The following is a 17408-nucleotide window of genomic DNA, read 5'->3' as shown; positions in this document are numbered from 1 at the left end:
CTCTAAGGTAAATAAATCTTAGCCTATTTTATAACCTTCACAGAAGGATTTTTCTTTTAAAGGTAAAACAAATGCAAAACCAGACATTAATTTGTGTAAAAGTATCTGTAGATTCATAATTTCATACCCTCTCTTTTCCTCCCGTTTTTTGTGAAGCAAACCAAAAAAAGTAAGGATGCTCATTGTCATCAACTCCAGCATGGCTTCTGATGTTATGCATGTTGGTGTTCCTTTCTCCCCATTATATTCTGAACCATACAGAGAAGGAAAATATATTTGCAACATAAGATCAGTGTGCGGCCAATGAATAAAGAAAAGGTGTGAGAAAAATATCACCATTAACTCATTTTGGATCCATTCTCATGGTAAGGGAAGACATGATGAGTTCAGAGAGCTCAGCATGAAATGCTGCAGGTGAGAAGATGCAGAGCAGAAGGCAGAAATTATGGGATAGGGACAGAAATGAGGCTTCCAACTCTTTTCCTTCGTCTTCTTACGTATTACCTTGTGAGCAGACAACACGTCTTCAGTTTTCATGTCCCTCTGTTCAAGAAAGACCTCAAGTAGATACTCAGTAATTATGAGAATAAAAGTAGTTCAGAATAAAATCTGAACTACTGCATCAGGATTTGGCCCTAGCTCTTAAGATGGCAGTTTAAAAGAACACATCTTTACCACCCAAAGAATTTGTCAGTACCATCCTGGTATTTGGATTACAAACTACACATTTAATTATCCCAATACACAAATGAGGAAGTAAAATAACCATAAGCCAGTTAACTTCTGTATTACTCAGCAAATGGGAAAGAATTCGAAATTGAAGAAACAATACAGAGAGAGGGGAGGAGAAATTTTTTTTACCTTGGAGGAAAGTAGGTAACATAGGTATCTGCGGCAATTTACTGTGTAAAAGGCTTCAGATGGTAAGTTTTAAAAACATGAGTTGTACAGTCTATGAGAAGCTATAGAGAAAAGCTCAGGGAAAAAAAATCAAACAAAAAAAGATCTTCAGTTTATGTTTAGAAACAGCCACTCAAGAGCTAACAAACAGCTCTTCTTGCAGAAAATTCACACACAAGAGTAAAAGGTTTCAAAATGTGCGATCTAATAGCAATTTTACATTACATGGACTCATACATGCTGTGGAATGCACTGTAGTTAGTTCCTAAAGATACTGAGATGGTGAAGAATACTTATAGGGCTTTAAAAAACAATGAGTGTATTATTCATTCCCAAAAGACTCATACAAACAGAAATTGAGAAATCCTAAAATAAGGAAATCTGAATCTTATTATTTGCTGATGTATATGCTACAGCTAATAAGAAGTATGGAACAGCATTTCATTTCATCTTAGCTAGCACATCCTTAGGTTACAAAAATCTAATTACTACCACCATCACAAGTCTTCAAGCAGCAACTTTCCCAGCCAAGGAATGATTCCTATATTACCATAAAATAATTAATACTTCATTATCTCTCACTTTCACCCAGACCCTCACAAATTAAGAAATGTACAAAATATAAACAAGGGAAACTCCCTGTAACTCAAAAACTTCCCAAAATTTTCAAAAAACCCCTTTCATAGCCAATGTCTTAAGTAGGGAATAAGAAATGCCGTAATAAGTTACAGTTCTCTCTTGAGTAGTATATAACGGATGGACAGGAAAATGAAAGACATGGAGGAACAGCTCCACAAGATATCCCTGATTATCACTGGGTTAGGCTCATGGTGTGACTTATTCTCCCTCAGAAAACAGCTTTGGATTTTAGGAATTTGGACATCCATCTGCAAACCTTGAGAGGTCATTTCATTTCCCTTTAAAATAAACTTTATTGTAAATCAATTATTTCCTTTCTATATGACAAAACAAACCAATTCTACCTGCAGACCTACTAATACTGTTTGAGGGCATGACACACTTTAGCATTGGAGAATACAAAGTTAGGATACAAGGACAGCACATAGCCACAGTTTTGTGACAAGCAGTCTTTTCCACCCTTGGCATGTGCTATGATTCAGTTGTTACTCAGAAGGGAGAGAGCATCTAGTGAATGAATCATCAGGCCATATCCTGTAGCAATTTTGTTTTCTCTAGTGGTATTCCAAGGATGGATGACAAGTCTCAACTTCTACAAGTCAGAGGGATCCAGAGGGATACACTGACAGAAGCAAATGAAAAGGGATGAAAAGAACAAGGCCATACATGACACCATTTACATTTCCCAGCCCTGACTGTATGTAATCAGACATCTTCACACAACCTAAATTGCCACACAGCAGTCAATGAGGTTATTAATGATGATAAAGTGACATTTGTTTAATAGAAAACAGAATCCTTGGTAAAAGGCATCTTTAGAAATCGAAAAATGTGTTGGCTACATGAGTTTCTCATGTAGAAGGTTTCTGTTTTATTTCAGTTATTCAATTCACTTTTCTCTCAATGTGGAGAATTAAAACATAGCTAAATGCATGTGTATGACATATAAAAAATAACATAACTTTTGTCCACTTATAATAATTTCAGTTGAATGGTCAGCCTAAACACAGCGTTTTGAAAGAGCTATCATGATCAGATCCTTTCAGCTCATTGATGGAAAACTATTTCTCAAAGCCAGAAAAAAATGACATGTCCAGGATTTTCAAATGACAACACATTTGCCGAAGATCTAAGGTGTGCGGGCATATCTTATTTTCTGTTACAGATTTAAAGCTGGAAGTGCCAGAAAAGAGGAAAGGTTTTGCTTTCCTCATCCCAAATAAAATTTCAACTGGTAAAAGAAAAAAGAGGGAAAAAAAAACCACATGAAAAGCTGCATGTTCACATAAAGGTGTGGTAGGTTCTAAATCAGTCACATTAAAACTTTACAGATTTTTTTTGCCCTTGAATTCATGTTACAGATAAAATTAAGCTGTAACCTTTGCAGCATGTAACCTCAGTTAATCAGCCTTTTCAAAACATATCACAGTCTCAGGAGATCTGTTAGTTCCTGGGTTCAGTCAGATCTGCTTCAAAGCTAATTGACAAGCTGTGTTCATTTTCTAAAGACAACAAAAGATAAAACATTGGCAAAAATATTCTGGTAGTCCAGAAGTATATCTTTTCACAGCCAAATTAAACAACAGTGTCTTTATTTTTATATGATATCAGCATGATTTTGTAGATATATAGATTTCATAATAATGTTATTACAACTCTTTCTTTTATAGTGCAGCATAGTATAATTAATTAATTAATTAATTTTCTGTTAATCAAGAAAATGCAAATACTTTTCTTTAAAAGAATTTTGGATGCATGCATCTATCCACAAATATCTACATAAAAATATAATAAGAAATGCATACCACACATGCATATGTACGTCTGTATTTTTAAAAACCCTAGAAAAGTGTGTTTTATGTAATATTCCATTTTATGTCAGAAACAGTGGCAAATGTTATGTGCACCTAGAGAATTAAAAACTTTTTCATGATAAGAAAGAGTTATCAGCAAGACATCTGTTGTTCAACATACTCATAAACAATTTAGATAAAAGAATTGATTGTGGTGTAACAGTAACCTCTGATGACACAAAACTACTTGGAAGAGTCAGAATAAAGTCAATAATGAAGTCCTACAGTAAGGTCTCTTTGAATTACACACACATGAAATTCAATATGGTAAATGAATCTCCGATACTCAGAAAGTTATCCCTGTTTCACACACTAAGCCATCTGTATACATCTTCATTTTTATGCTTGTGGCTAGCTTTTCAAAGACACCAGGTAAGACCCCAGCCAGTGGAATCTCCACATGTCATGAAATGTGGGAGCATTAGGGGCTTTCCAACCTGGGAAGCATATAGGAACCATAAAGAAGATGTCTTTTTGCAAGACATAAGAGACATTAAAAAACATACATACTTAAAGCCATTAATGATCATTACTTAAGCATCCTGTGATCATTTATGATCATTTGTGCACTCCATTCACATCTTGATATTTAATAGTTAATAATTTTTTCCATTCTTAGAGTCTTTCTAAAATGTCAGCTTTCTCACACTCATGATAACATATTCAGATGTTATGAAACCTCCTGAGGCTGAGAGAAAAGCCAATGACGAAACCTCCCTCTGCCAAATGAGATTTCACAATTTGTTCTTCAGTGTTTGCTTTGACTTCAAAAAATATATACTACATATTTCTACATCCATATTAAGTAGAACTTAGCACTACCGAGAACTTGTTACAAAGCCTAAGGAAATATTCTCTGAAGGGTGGAGAATTTTGTTGGGCATCTGCCAGCTGTTCTTCATTTTCTTTTATCCTGCGTTTATCATTGGTAGAGATATTAACTCAAACTCCCAAACAACCAGTACTTCAATTTCTAGCCCACAGAAGAGTAACAGCCCACTCATTCTAAACTCACTCCTCTGCTGTGCTGGTGAGGGCAATAAACCCAAAAGACACTGGGGAAAGAGTGCAGAGGGTGTGTCCTGGTTTAAGGCAAATTTGGGACGAAATTCCAAAAGGGTTCCTCCAGAAAGGAAATTCAAGACCCTCCCCCTACTGGTTCAGGTAAGTATTTTCTTGGAGAAAAATGGAAAGAACCTGTTTATTTAACAAGTATTCACAAGCATAAGAAATGAATAACATTGCACAATAAAATCTCTCGCTGTTCTGAAAAGATGGAAAAACTCAGAAAGTCCTTTTTGTGGTCTGCAGCTTAGCTCACTCAGTCTCTTATCAGTCCCAGCTGCGCAAGAAATGCTGTGTCCTGGGCCCTGGTGGGCCACTGCTGTGAGCTCCCAGTGCTCTTCTGGATTTTCAGTCCAGAGCAGGTTTGAACAGTTCCAAGAAAAAGAAAAACTACAGCCCAGGGAACTTCAGTTCCTCAGCTAGCTAAAAACTAGCTATAAAAGCAAAGAAGAGCTCTGTCCCGCTGTCTGTCCATGCTGCAGACAGCACAGTCCAGGAGCAGGAATGTGGATGAGTGAGTGCAGTGTCTGAAAACAAACTGCACACTTCTTCTCTCCCCCCCTCACTCTCACAACCAGTCTCAAAGGTGCCAAACTTAATATCCAGCATAAACAGAACAGGCAAGGGGGATACTAGTATCATATAGACACACTAAAACAAGGTGGCACTTGCAAACAACAAAGCAACTATCATCATTCTCCAGCTCTCAACCTGTGCACATACACAAATAAAGTTGGAATCTTAACTCATCTGAAGCTAGGCACTAAACACTACAGAATAGCAATTTAATCATACTTTCATTTTTTAATCATACTTTCAGTATGTTTCTCCTGTTTGTCATCCTTTTGTGATTTGTTTTGAAGCCAAAATACCTGGAGTACACAGTGGATCTATGACTGAGTAGTAATTGATATAGAGCACCCAGAGTTGAAGGAAATTTCCCTCCTTGTCCCTGAAAGAGGATGGCAACATTCTGAGGACATGACATACATCGTGGTTGCAATACCTACCCACAGCTCCTTTGCTGGTTCCTACGTGGAATTACCACAATTATGAACACCCAAACAAAAACCCTGAGCTCTCACAAAATAAAACAATCCATATCCACACGTGCCATTTCCTAGGCCAAAATGTTCTGATGATGTCATGAAGCTGCGATGTACATTATTAAAGCTGTACTTTCCAGAAGAGAGTAGTTCTTCAAGGATGAAGAATGTATGAATATTTATGCTGATTAATTTGAACGGTCATTGAATGTTCTGTTTTAATGATGCCCCTCCTAAAAGTTAGGTATTTTGCCAGCTATTTCATCTAAGACCTTCTGTCTTTATTGGTCTCTATGGACTGTTCAGATTCTCAAAAAAATTACTTTTTTTCCATAGTGGTAAAAAGACATTAGGAAAATTTTCAGCCTAAGATCTATGTAGCTATGAGCTCAATCAAGAAACCAAAGAAAATTCTGTTGGGTAGGCATTTTTTCCTACTGCATCCATTATTCCCTGGTCTTAAAGCTATGATCCTTCCAAAAAATTAAAAAAATTACAAAATTAGGATTACTCAGTTTAAAGGGGATCACTAATACAATAGATAGTTCAAAAGAGAAGGTCTCTGGTAATGAAATAAAAATAGCCATATAAACATGAATAATACAGCTTGGAGACAGCCTCTGCAAGTCCCAAGTCAAATTCTGTCTCCCTCAGTCACTATTGTAGGCCTACATGGGTACTTTTCCCCGTTTATACAGCCTTTGATAACTGCTCCTTTGGTCTGTAGCCACCCCTTAGTATTGCCAGTAACAAACATCCCATTAACTTCTCCAAAAGCAACATTGGGTTATGAAAACAAGCCCCCTTGATATGTCTGTACCTGATTTAGATGTAACATCCAAGCCACAGGCTTTAACACTGAATTTTCGCTTAAAGATTCATATTACAGTGTTTTATTTCCTCAATAGAAACCATGAATATTGCAAGAAATGTTCTTGTTTCATAATATGGAGATTTTGGTGATAAAGAAGCTATTGTGTGAAAACAAAGAACTTGTACATATCAAAGCACACACTGGGAATCTGATTTGTTAGGTAGTCCAATTACTGAGTTTGGTCTCCTACCGTGAATTTACATTTGACCTCCCTAGAGTGAGTACATTAACATCTGTTCCCACTCTTTTGTTTGTCTAATTTCTTTCTTATAAATTTTGAAATGTTATGGTTGAGGTACAGTTTGCATTAGATACAGACCAAAAGAAATAGATTTTGCAAATACTTGTGGACATGTGGGTGCTTATTCAAATTTTCTGTATAATAAGCAAATATCACTGTATAGAAGGCCATATATCTTAACCCATCATTCTCCAGACTGAAGGCAACATTTTTCCTTCTGTAAAATTTAGTTCCTTAATTTCCAATTCCATACAAGTCAAGGCTCTATGTCTTCTCCCCTCAGTTCACAGAAGGCACCAGAGGACTTTGAATGATGTTTAATTCATGCTAGAAGTTACTTTTTTCTTGGTAACTCATTCAATGCAGCCCACCCAAAACCCAGATGGTAACAGATTTCAATTATTGTTGACATAAATTGGATATGAAACAGATGTGGAAAACCTGAAAGGACTGGGTTCCCTAAAATAGAGTTCAATATTTACTGTAGGATGTATACTTTAGCAGCAAAGTTTTCCTGTTACACTTCCAACATTATTACAAATTCTTACTCATGGATTATATAGAAATCATGTCTATGTTAGTTTTAAGATACTATATGTCACTCTTTTCTACTTGATCCTCTTCAGCTAGCAAAAGACCTTAAATTACAATGAATTTTGAGTTTTTTCTTTATGTTTAATCAGAGTTTCTCCTGTTGTTTCTGAGATGACTTGCCACTTCTTTGTCAGTAGGAGTTTGTAATTTTTGTCCCTCCCACAATCCTGTCAATTACTCCAGCCCTTGCATTTACTATTTAATATCAAGGAAATCTCATGGGGCTTCAAGGTTCAACTTTTGCTGTGTCTATTTTCAGCAGTGGTGCATGTTGTTTTAGCTCTCTGTTTTCACAGAAGATCCCACATGTTTTCCTAAATTTGTCCTAGATGACAACACAGAGTTGCACATACCAGGTACAATAAGCTACAACTTCAGCATACAAATTCATTCACTTTATAACAAAAAGGATATTAACTTTATTTTGTTTCCATTCCAAGTTTCTCTGACAAACACATTTCCAAAATAATTGCAGCCATTATAATTTTCCAGGTGACAGAACTGCCCTATAGCAAAATGTTGCATGAAAATTCACAGCAGTTTGCCAACAAATTAATTTTTTGTTATCTTTCACTTCCTCAGTTTGCACTCACTTAGACACAAAGTCATGACTGGAAAATAAAAACCAAAACAAAACAAAACCAAGAATGACTGGTCAGAAACCATCTGATTTCCAGCTTTTCAGAGTTTGAGGGTTTTGTATTTTTGGAGCTTTTGCATGTTCAAAGCTTTGTGTCTATAGACAGCTTCTTCTCTCCATGGACCCTTTGTCCTGTTCCACTCAGCCCCCTGACCCTTAAGGATGAAGATGCTTTCAGGTCTTCAGGATCTTCTCCCAGCTGAGAAAATTTTCTTCTCCAGGTCAGCTTCTTGGTGTTGCTGACTGAGCTGGCAGGGTCTTGTCCTCAGCCTTAAGATATTGCTCCTTTTGACTGTTACACAACAGCATATGAATGTCAGATGTTCTCAATCAGTTTTGAAGTTTCAAGGAAAATAGAAGGGCAGAACTCTACTGCTACCATTGGGGAAAACAGAAACACAGAAGGGTGGAGGGTTTACTAGAATGTGATCATCAAAACCTCAAACTTTAGCAGCCTTTGACTTTTTTCCCATGAAATTATTCTGTTTCAACTCTGCCAACTTTCTAATACACTTCTGAAAGCATTCCTTCCTGAGAGAGGGAAAGAAGAAAGAAAGAAATGAGTGAGAATGGTAAGGAGTGGACGCATAAGGGTAAAAGGGAAAACAGCAAAACCAGACAAGTATAGAAAAATCTTGGAGTGGTAGAAAGGAAAGACATAGAGAAAGACTTGCCATTGAACAAGTAAAAAATGTGGATTAAAATTTCGGAAGAAATGTGAGATTTGTTGTTGGAATTCAGGATAAGAAGCAAGTGGCACACAAGGAGGCTGGGAGGGGAAAAGGAGAGGAATGCAAGAAGCAGCCCTTGTTACACAGGATGAGTTTCTGCCATTGAAATAGTAGCAGGTAACCCTCCAGTGCACAAGTTATACTGCACAAGTTTCTTAAAAAATGACAGGGTACACTTTGAGAAAAAATTATTTTTTTCCATTTGGTATACATCTTAATAAATTTTAGAACACATCTAGCAGAAGAAATCTTTCCACTCCCCGCTGACAGTGCTGGAGAGAGTTGGTGTCTATTTTCACTGAAAAAACTTAGTGCCAACCAACCACTAATATCTAAAGCACATGCTCCAAAATCTTGTTGACATGAACTCTGCCTGCAGAGTGGGACAGCAGAGAAGTGTGAGAGGCATTTATTATGGATGGTGGGACAGCTTTCACTGTACTGTAATGATTCAAGACCTGCTCCATCAGGTTCTGCCACCATCTCACAGAAACAGAGGAGGAGGAAGCTCTCCATTGCTTTTCACCAGCAGTGGAGAGCAGGAGGAACCAGTGTCAGGATGTGCCCCCACCACCTCTCTCTGCCTACACAGGCTAAGTGGTGGCAAGATCAGCAACACATCCTTGCAACTGGGGCAATGCCAGTCTAAGTCTTCAAGAAACAGAGAAACAAGAAATAGAGAAACAAGAAACAAAGAAAAAGAAACAAAGCTCTTGTATGGGATCCTGGCCTTCCAGCAAGACTAAATCTCTTTGAACAAGAGCAAGATAAGGTTAGAGAGATAAGGAAACACATTCTCTCCTTCACAGTTTACAGTTTATTTATCAAACCCTTAGATCAGTAGTATATTGTGATGTTTCAATACCTTTTCAGTGTCAACACCATTAATGATGTGACACAAAGAACACGGCTGCAGAACAATATGGGAAATTTTTGCAGACCATGCCCCACCTGGAGATCTGAAGGAGGGGGTGTGTGTGCTAAATCAATCCTCCATGGGCAACTGCAAAGTATTCTTTGCAATTATCACCTAGGCCTCTTATATGACCACAGGCATGAAATGTCCAGGGAAGTGAATTCATGGTGTGTAGCTGCTCTGCAGTTGCACGAAGACCAGTGCCAGAATATTTAGGAGTTGGGCTGAAGACATTATCCACTTTTTGTGAATTAAAATATTTAAAATATAACCTTTGGAATAAAGTTGTAATGGAATACAGAATACATTTTATATTTGATCATCTGGTTCACAACATTTTGAAAAGGCTTATAAAATATAATAGATGCTTGAAACAGTGTTCTGAATTTAAATGGTAAAGTATTTGCATTAGTGAGGTCTTTATCTCCCTTACAAATCTGATCTATCTGAATTTCCACTGAAATAAAGAGGATTTGAAGGACCATGCTTCCTCACTAGAAAGACAGTGAATTTTCTGAGATGAAGTGTTTTATTAGGTTGATCTTACACACTGACTTTTTCAAACACAAGTAAACACTTTAAGAAGGACATTAAGCCACCATGACATAACACATAGAATAAACATGAAAAAAATATACCAGTTCAGCAAAGAGTAGGTCAGATATAAGGCAGTGTTAAGTGTCAGTTTAAATGAGTCCTAATAAAATGTCTCCCATGTTACCCAAAATCTAAGCACTATTATATTTTCTGAAAAAGCCTCTTTTTAGAAGTGTTTCCAAAAGAGCTGCTGGAAACAGCTGCCTTCCCCTCCATTTCTCTGCTGCATAAACTAATGAAAACAGTTCACAGTTGGTTTGGAGAGCACTAAGCGATTGCTGTGTTTATGAAATACTATTCCTGTTAGTCAAGGAAATGAGTTTGACTCACCAGCTTGTTTATGAGTTTTGCTGTATGAAAGCTACTGCTGACCTCAGACTGCTATTCCACCAGCACTGCTCATAACTTCTCTGGGGGGATTTGCACAAGTTCCCATTTCTGCAAATATCTCTTGCTTATTTAGAGGCTGTTAATTTTTAACAGTATTCTTAAGGTATCATAGTGAAAGTGGGTAATGTGTAATAATACAGGCACATAATCACAAAAGTGCAGAGTAGCACCTCTAATATTTTTAATTAATTTACTCTGTGAGAGGATGATTTACTCTCTCTGATTGCTGACTTCCCATGCCAGTAAATATGCAACAGCAGAATTGCTGCCTCCATATTCAAGAGTCCCACCACAGACTTTAAATTTAATCAATGTCTTAACAAATATAAAAGTTAGCTTTTTTTATCCAAGACAGAGAAACTAAAAGGTGAACCCTCAAGGATTTTGAGTAATTAGGATTATTGGCTTGAAACAGACCGAGGTCTCAGTATTGCCACAGTAATAAAGTTAGCTTACTCGAGAAAAGGGAAAAAAATAGTTGAATCACTTGCAGAAATCTTAGTTTGAATGCTTCTTTTCTGGGCTTTACTTTCTACTCGACACATGCTGAAAAACTTTATAAGACTTGTCCCCCTCTCCCTTCCAGGAGTTCATAACACATGACTTCATTCACATTCACTTGAGGCTTTTGTTCTTCTTTCCTTTGTTTTTGCCTAGCATATCTTGTAAACTGAGGCTGGAAGTTAAGACCATCACAACCCATACAAAATACATTTCAGCATGAGTCAGAGGTTGGTTTTTTTTTCAGCTGAAGGGAAGTCAGAACAGAAGATAAACTACCATCCATCTTCTATACATAAAATCAACTAATGAAGATATGGTAAGAAATTTGCACATTTGTGTATTGGTAATGAATGTACTACTGTGTGGCTTGTTCACAGATGCAAACTTACACGTTTGAATTTGTTTTGAATTTCAGCTTAGTTTCTGATGCTTCCAGGATTTTAGCTTCTTCAGTAAGCATAATGGTAACTCCACTGGAATTATTGAAAGAAGGGAGCAAAGAAAAATGAATCGGCAATTGTCAGCTCTTTTTTCTTCCTCCTGTCAGAGGTCTGAAATCTTAATTTCCTTTTTAAAGAATAAAAACTTTCAACCAAATTATATCCATTCTTTCTTCATAGAAGGGATGTTCTGTGCTCTGCCAAAAGACATTTAAATATACATTTCTCTTACCCTCTATGTACCAGGTTTCTCTTACTTTTTGTGCCCCTTGTGATTTCGGTGGGCCTAGTAAGACAGCGATGAACCTCACACACTTTTGCATGAAAACATCTGAAGTGTGGTTTTCCGTCCTGCTGGTGCTCAGCTGGCATTACAGTAAGGCATCTTGGGGAGTTAAACTAGCAAAAAAAACAGCACAAAAAGTAGTTTTGAAAATCAAGAACCACAACATCATGGCTAATATTCAGTAGGTCAATGCAAAGGATATCACCTGGCGATACCCTAAGCCCAGTTATATCAGATCCAGTTTGTTGTGTAACATTCATTTTCTGGGGCTTATGAGCTAGCTTTGAGCATGCTAGAAATGCTTCAAGCACAGCACAGTTCCTAGTGGCTGCCAGCGGCAGTAAATATAGAACGAAGCCAGCCTTTCCACAGTTCATATTGAGGTACTATGTCAACAGCCTGTGATCTGCGGAATGCTTTTTGGACTGCTGTCAAGTTCCTGAAGGACAGTGCAAAAACCAGGTCACAAGTGTGTCATGCTCTCCTGTTTCCAGCTTCTGAATCAAAGGGAAGGAAAGGGAGCAGGACTCAGTTTATCTACTCCTCCTCCTGTGCACCACTGTAGGTGCTGCACAAATATTCTGCAGCTATAAGCCAGAGTTGACAATGTCCATGTGGTTCCAACTTCAGATGACCTTTTCTCAATACCTCCCCTATTCTGAGTTTGGCCAGGCTTTTAATATGCTAAAAAAACTGAAAGGATAAAACAAAATAAACCAAGAGCTCCCTCACATTGCTTGTGTGGGAAACTCATTCTTACCTGAGTTTATAGCAACTTAATGTCAGCCATAAAGTCCTGTTCCCCTTTGGTTTAGGCCTGTATGGCTGTCTACTGCCACACTACTCCACTTCTACTTGCAGCCTTCTGTCCCAGACATAATCAGGTAAGACAGGCTTCTATCATCCTCTTTGTTGGCCATTCAAATAGTGTCTATTTCTCTTCTTCTTCTCCCTTAAAACCAATCTTGTGTCAAACCTATCACCAGCCTTTTTGCTGAGAAACTCTTGATTTATCTCTCATGTGTGCAGATCCAGTGCGGTACCCAGAGTCTCAAAAGATGCATTTGGATAGTGAAGTCTGTGGAAACTGGTTTCAGCTGGAAGGACAAAGACATGTGGGGTCATCTTACCCTATAAAGATAATCAGACCATTAAGGGAGGTTTCATTCCTGGTTGGAGATAAGAGAAAACCTGGGCTGAGAGAAAAAAAGCCAGATAAATTAAAAGAAGAAACTGTGAATCACTGACTTTCAATATTAAAGAATGATTCATTCATTCAATTCATTCATTCATTTATTCAGTTCTTTGCAGAGGCAGGTTAATACATGTCTGTGGAGAAAACTCACTGAAGAATTGTAGGTTTAATGCAATGCATCTGCCATGTTTTTTTTTAAAACACAGAAATATTTTAATACAAAAAAAATCAAAATGGTGAAATGGTCATTTCCAACACACTTTAAAAATATTAAAACCAGATTACTTTCTCAAATTGGAGAGAAGTTGAGTGCTTTGACTTTAAATTTCTTTTATTTTCCACCATCAGTCTAAAGCAATTAATATTTTTTCAGCCAAGCAAATGTTGTAATGTAAATGCTAAGTGAGATTTTCCTTCATTGCCTTAACAGCCACAAAACCCCCCTAAAAAGAAAAAGTTTGCAATTTTTTTTTTAATTTTAAAGGAACCTGAATTCTGGTATTGACCTCTGCTTTTGTAATTCAGTTGTTTCACTTCAAACACCTCAAAATTTAATAGTCTAAAACTACGTTTTGATTTTAGAAATTCTCTCCCTTAAAAAATAACTCCAGACTGCTTAGATAAAAATGAAAAAGGAGTCAGGTGCCACTTCATTTCACATCTTGTCATATATATTAACATATAGTAAAAGCAATTACCTAGGTTAAAATACATCCCTCTTGGTGATGCAAGCTATAAGAAGAATTGGAGATAAGCTAAAGATCTGGCCTTACCCATGAAAAGTTGGAAATACTCCCATTAACAAGCTTTTATCCAAGATTTCCTGCAATTCACAGAGCTGAAGTTCACAAAGTGTTTCCAGACTCAGCAGTTGCACTCTGTAGGAACTGAATCTGGGTAAACATTCTCACCTCCAGACACAGAAGTGAGTTTCCCCCAACAATGTCAGTCAGTCCAGACCTCTGATCATGCCAATTTAGTGACAATGAGCTGCAGCTGGCTTTAAAACAAGAAAGGGAATCATGAGACCTGAAAACACAATTATACACAAAACTGATGGCAAAGCCAGGAACTTTTGCAAATTTGTCCAAGAGCTTTGGGTATTCAGCTAATACTGCAAACAAGGATTCTTTACCTGTCAGAATATGCTTCATCCATAATCAGAAGTCCTGCACATAATTTGGAGGCTTGTGTAAAGGGGCAGGGGGTCAAAGAACAGGAATTGTGTTGATGGTTTTTGTAATCTATAGAAATTAAAAGGAAAAAATTCAACAAGTTTTTAATTTAAATAAAAAATCATCACCATTGACACTATACTTTAAATCTATGTTGCTTAATAAGTATTTGCCTTTAGCTTGAATTAAATTATTCCAGAAAACTGTTTAAAACCAAAATGGATGAAAAGAGCTATAATTTTTTTTTTTTTTTTTTTTTTTTTTACTGGGGGAAGGGACTAGGATGCTTGTTTTGTTTCTGTTTAATTTTTTTAATTTTTTTTTTTGCTTGTTTGAAGTTCTTTTTTGGTTTGGTTTTCAGGTGGGTTTTTGTTGGGTGTTTTTTTTCTATTTTTTTCCTGTTTCTTTGCTTTTGACACAGTGTTGGGAGCAGAGGAAAAACATTGCTTGCAAATATCCTCCACCCCTCCAACCTCCAAAAAACCAGTGCTCCAGCTTCAGAAGCATCTTCCCACCACTGGGACCCCAGGCAGCTACAGACCCATTTACAAACAAGTAACACAGTTAATGATGTTATTACATTATTATTTCCTATTTTATTACTTTGTTATTTTACTATTTCATTGTTTCATTGTTTTATAATTTCACTATTTTACTATTTTGTTGTTCCATGTTAATATTTTATTTTTCTTATTGTTATCATTGGTTTATTATTATTGTTCTTTTTCACACCACAACTTCCCAAAACAAGAAGCAGGGCGAGTCTAGAGGAGGCCATGATGATGATTAGAGGGCTGAAGCAAATCTGCTATGAAGATAGGCTGAGAAAGTTGGAGCTGTCCAGGCAGGGAAGGGAAGGCTCTGGTGAGACCTTAGACCTCCTGTCAGTGCCTAAAGGGGCTGCAGGAGAGCTAGAGAAGGACTTCTAATAAGAGTGTGGAGGGACAGGACAAGAAGGAATGCTTTGAGCTAAAAAAGAAGAGGATTAGATTAAATATTTAGAAGAAATACTTCCCTGTGAGGGCAGTGAATCCCTGGCACACATTTTCCAGAGAAGTTGTGAATGTGCCATGCCTGGAAGAATCAAGGCCAGATCAGACGGAGCTGTGAACAACCTTGTCCAGTAAAAGGTGTCCCTATTGATGAATGAGGGAAAAGTTCCCTTCCAACCCAAACCACTCTATGATCTGTGATTTTATGAATATTATTTATTGTTGCTGTTATTGTATTACTATTGGTGTTGTTATTCCCTTTGAAGATTTTTTAAAAGAGTTGAAATGAATGCACATTTATGCCAGAAAAAAGATAACAGGCTAAAGATAATGCCCCCGATGGACAGCATTTCCATAAATCTATATTGCAGGAAAAAAAAAACCATAAAAATCTCACGTCTTGTTTACTTCATCCTTACCTCCCTGTAAGTCCAAGATTTACAAGGTTATCACTGTCATACATCGCAAAATTAGCATAGGGACAAAATCACCGTAGTGGTGTCGCAAATCAAGTCTGCACTTGGCACAGGCTGTTGAGACTAAGTGGCAGAACAAAGCAACAAAAGACATTTTCAGTCAATAACTGAGTTGCATTTATTCACTTCAGATTGTTATCTAAATAGATAATATTTCTGCTGTTCTCTTTTCTGAAATAACTCTTGTGTCTCCCTAAACATAATAAGGGAAGACTGACCAAGCAAATTACTTTAAGACTTCTAAATTATTTGCACAGAATTTAACAAGATGATGGTTAGTAGTTCAGTTAATTAATCTGGGAAGTTATTGCCCTAAGAATGGCTAAAAATCAACAACTGTAGGTGCTGCTTGGGAAATGCTGATGTCTGAAAAATGCTGGCCTGAATTTCTGGCACAGATAAAGCTCCCCAAAGTCCCTGGCTCTGCATGTCTACTTTAGCAGTTAAAAGTTACTTGATTTTTCATTTGGTGATTTTTCCATCTCTGAAATGGAGCAAATGCTGCAGTGTCTTCCAAAGTGCTTTCAGAAGTGCTGTACAAAACACTGACTGACAATATCTTCCTGGGATGACTGGAAGGACAACTCAGCCAAAGGTCATGTCAGTGGATAATTAAAATATAAACACAACACTGGTTTGAGTACATTCTTTTGGGGTCATTCTTGCAGTGCTGAAAGGAAAGCTGTCTGTTTTTACTCCACCTGCTTTGCCAGGAAGAGGTATGATTTGAAGGACTCATGAAGGAGGAGAAGGGGACAGAAGAGTTGAGCAAGCAAAGAAGAATCATCAGGGCTTCCAAGGGTGGTCAAAGAGGACCATAGCCAGCACTTAATTTTACACAGCAATTCCTCCCCCAGAAGCAGATCATAACATCATAAAATAATTTAGGTTGGAAAAGACCCCTATCATCATCAAGTCCAGCCATTAACCCAGCCCTACCAAGTCCATCACTAAACCATATCCCTGTGTGGATGTGTCAGATCTGTCTTTTGAATACCACCTAGGGTGGTGACTCTATTACTTCCCTGTACAATCTGTTCCAGGACTTGGCAACCCTACTGGTGAACAAATATTTCCTAATATTCAATCTAAACCTACCCTGGAGCAACTTGAGGCTGTTTTCTCTCATCCTATTGCTTGTTACCAGGGAGAAGAGCCTGACACTCAAGATGAAGCAACTGTTAGAAACTGGAATAAATCTTAGTTCTCTCAGCCTCATGGAAATCCAGACGGATGAAGTGCAGAGAGAGTTTCAGCTGCTGGGGAGACATACATTTTGTGGTATGTGTTTGATGGAGGAAGGCAAAGGGTCAACACGCATACGGAGCAAAGCGATGAGGGATGCACTCCACAGAGCTGCATGAGTGCAGCATCCGGCTTCCCAGCACAGGGTCACACCTGAGGGACGGGTGCTCCAGCAAACATGAGGTGTGAGGTACTTCAGTTAGGAAGAGGCCATGAAACAACTGGAAATGGCAGCACCCTTTTCCATATGGCAGGAGAACTGCTGGGCAGATGGGACATTTGTAGGCTTAGGAAAAACAGTACTGTGCTAGGTATAAGGGACTTCCCCCAGCAGCTGACTTGCACTGACTCAGACATTGGGTAAACAGCACCCTAAATTTCCTTCCTGATAAAAATCTCATTCCTCTTCTTTCCCAAGTGACCAAAAAATGTACTGATAAACCTGTTTAGGAGAAAACAAAGCTTTGAAGTATGGTAATTTCCTTGAGGGAAGGACATACATAGTTGTGTTGCTTTCTGCTGGTATCATTTTCTTCACAGGGGCTTTGTAGGGGATGCCATACACCTGTTTTGGATTTGTGCTGAACACAGAGTTGATAATAGAGAGGT

The 17408-nt window shown here is 37.7% G+C and overlaps 1 long non-coding RNA gene across 1 annotated transcript; it reads right to left on the bottom strand.

Annotated features, from left to right (window-relative positions):
• Positions 1 to 11384: 11384 nt before the first annotated feature.
• On the bottom strand, positions 11385 to 16687 carry LOC143692010 (uncharacterized). Its single transcript, XR_013179860.1, has 4 exons — positions 15498 to 16687; positions 14047 to 14155; positions 12477 to 12813; positions 11385 to 11829 (listed from the first exon to the last, which is right to left on the bottom strand). It is a non-coding gene; the product is annotated as an uncharacterized LOC143692010 (long non-coding RNA).
• Positions 16688 to 17408: the final 721 nt, after the last annotated feature.

The sequence above is a fragment of the Agelaius phoeniceus genome, chromosome Z, assembly GCF_051311805.1.
Source record: "Agelaius phoeniceus isolate bAgePho1 chromosome Z, bAgePho1.hap1, whole genome shotgun sequence".
NCBI lineage: Eukaryota > Metazoa > Chordata > Aves > Passeriformes > Icteridae > Agelaius > Agelaius phoeniceus.
This window is presented reverse-complemented; position numbering and strand designations above follow the sequence as displayed.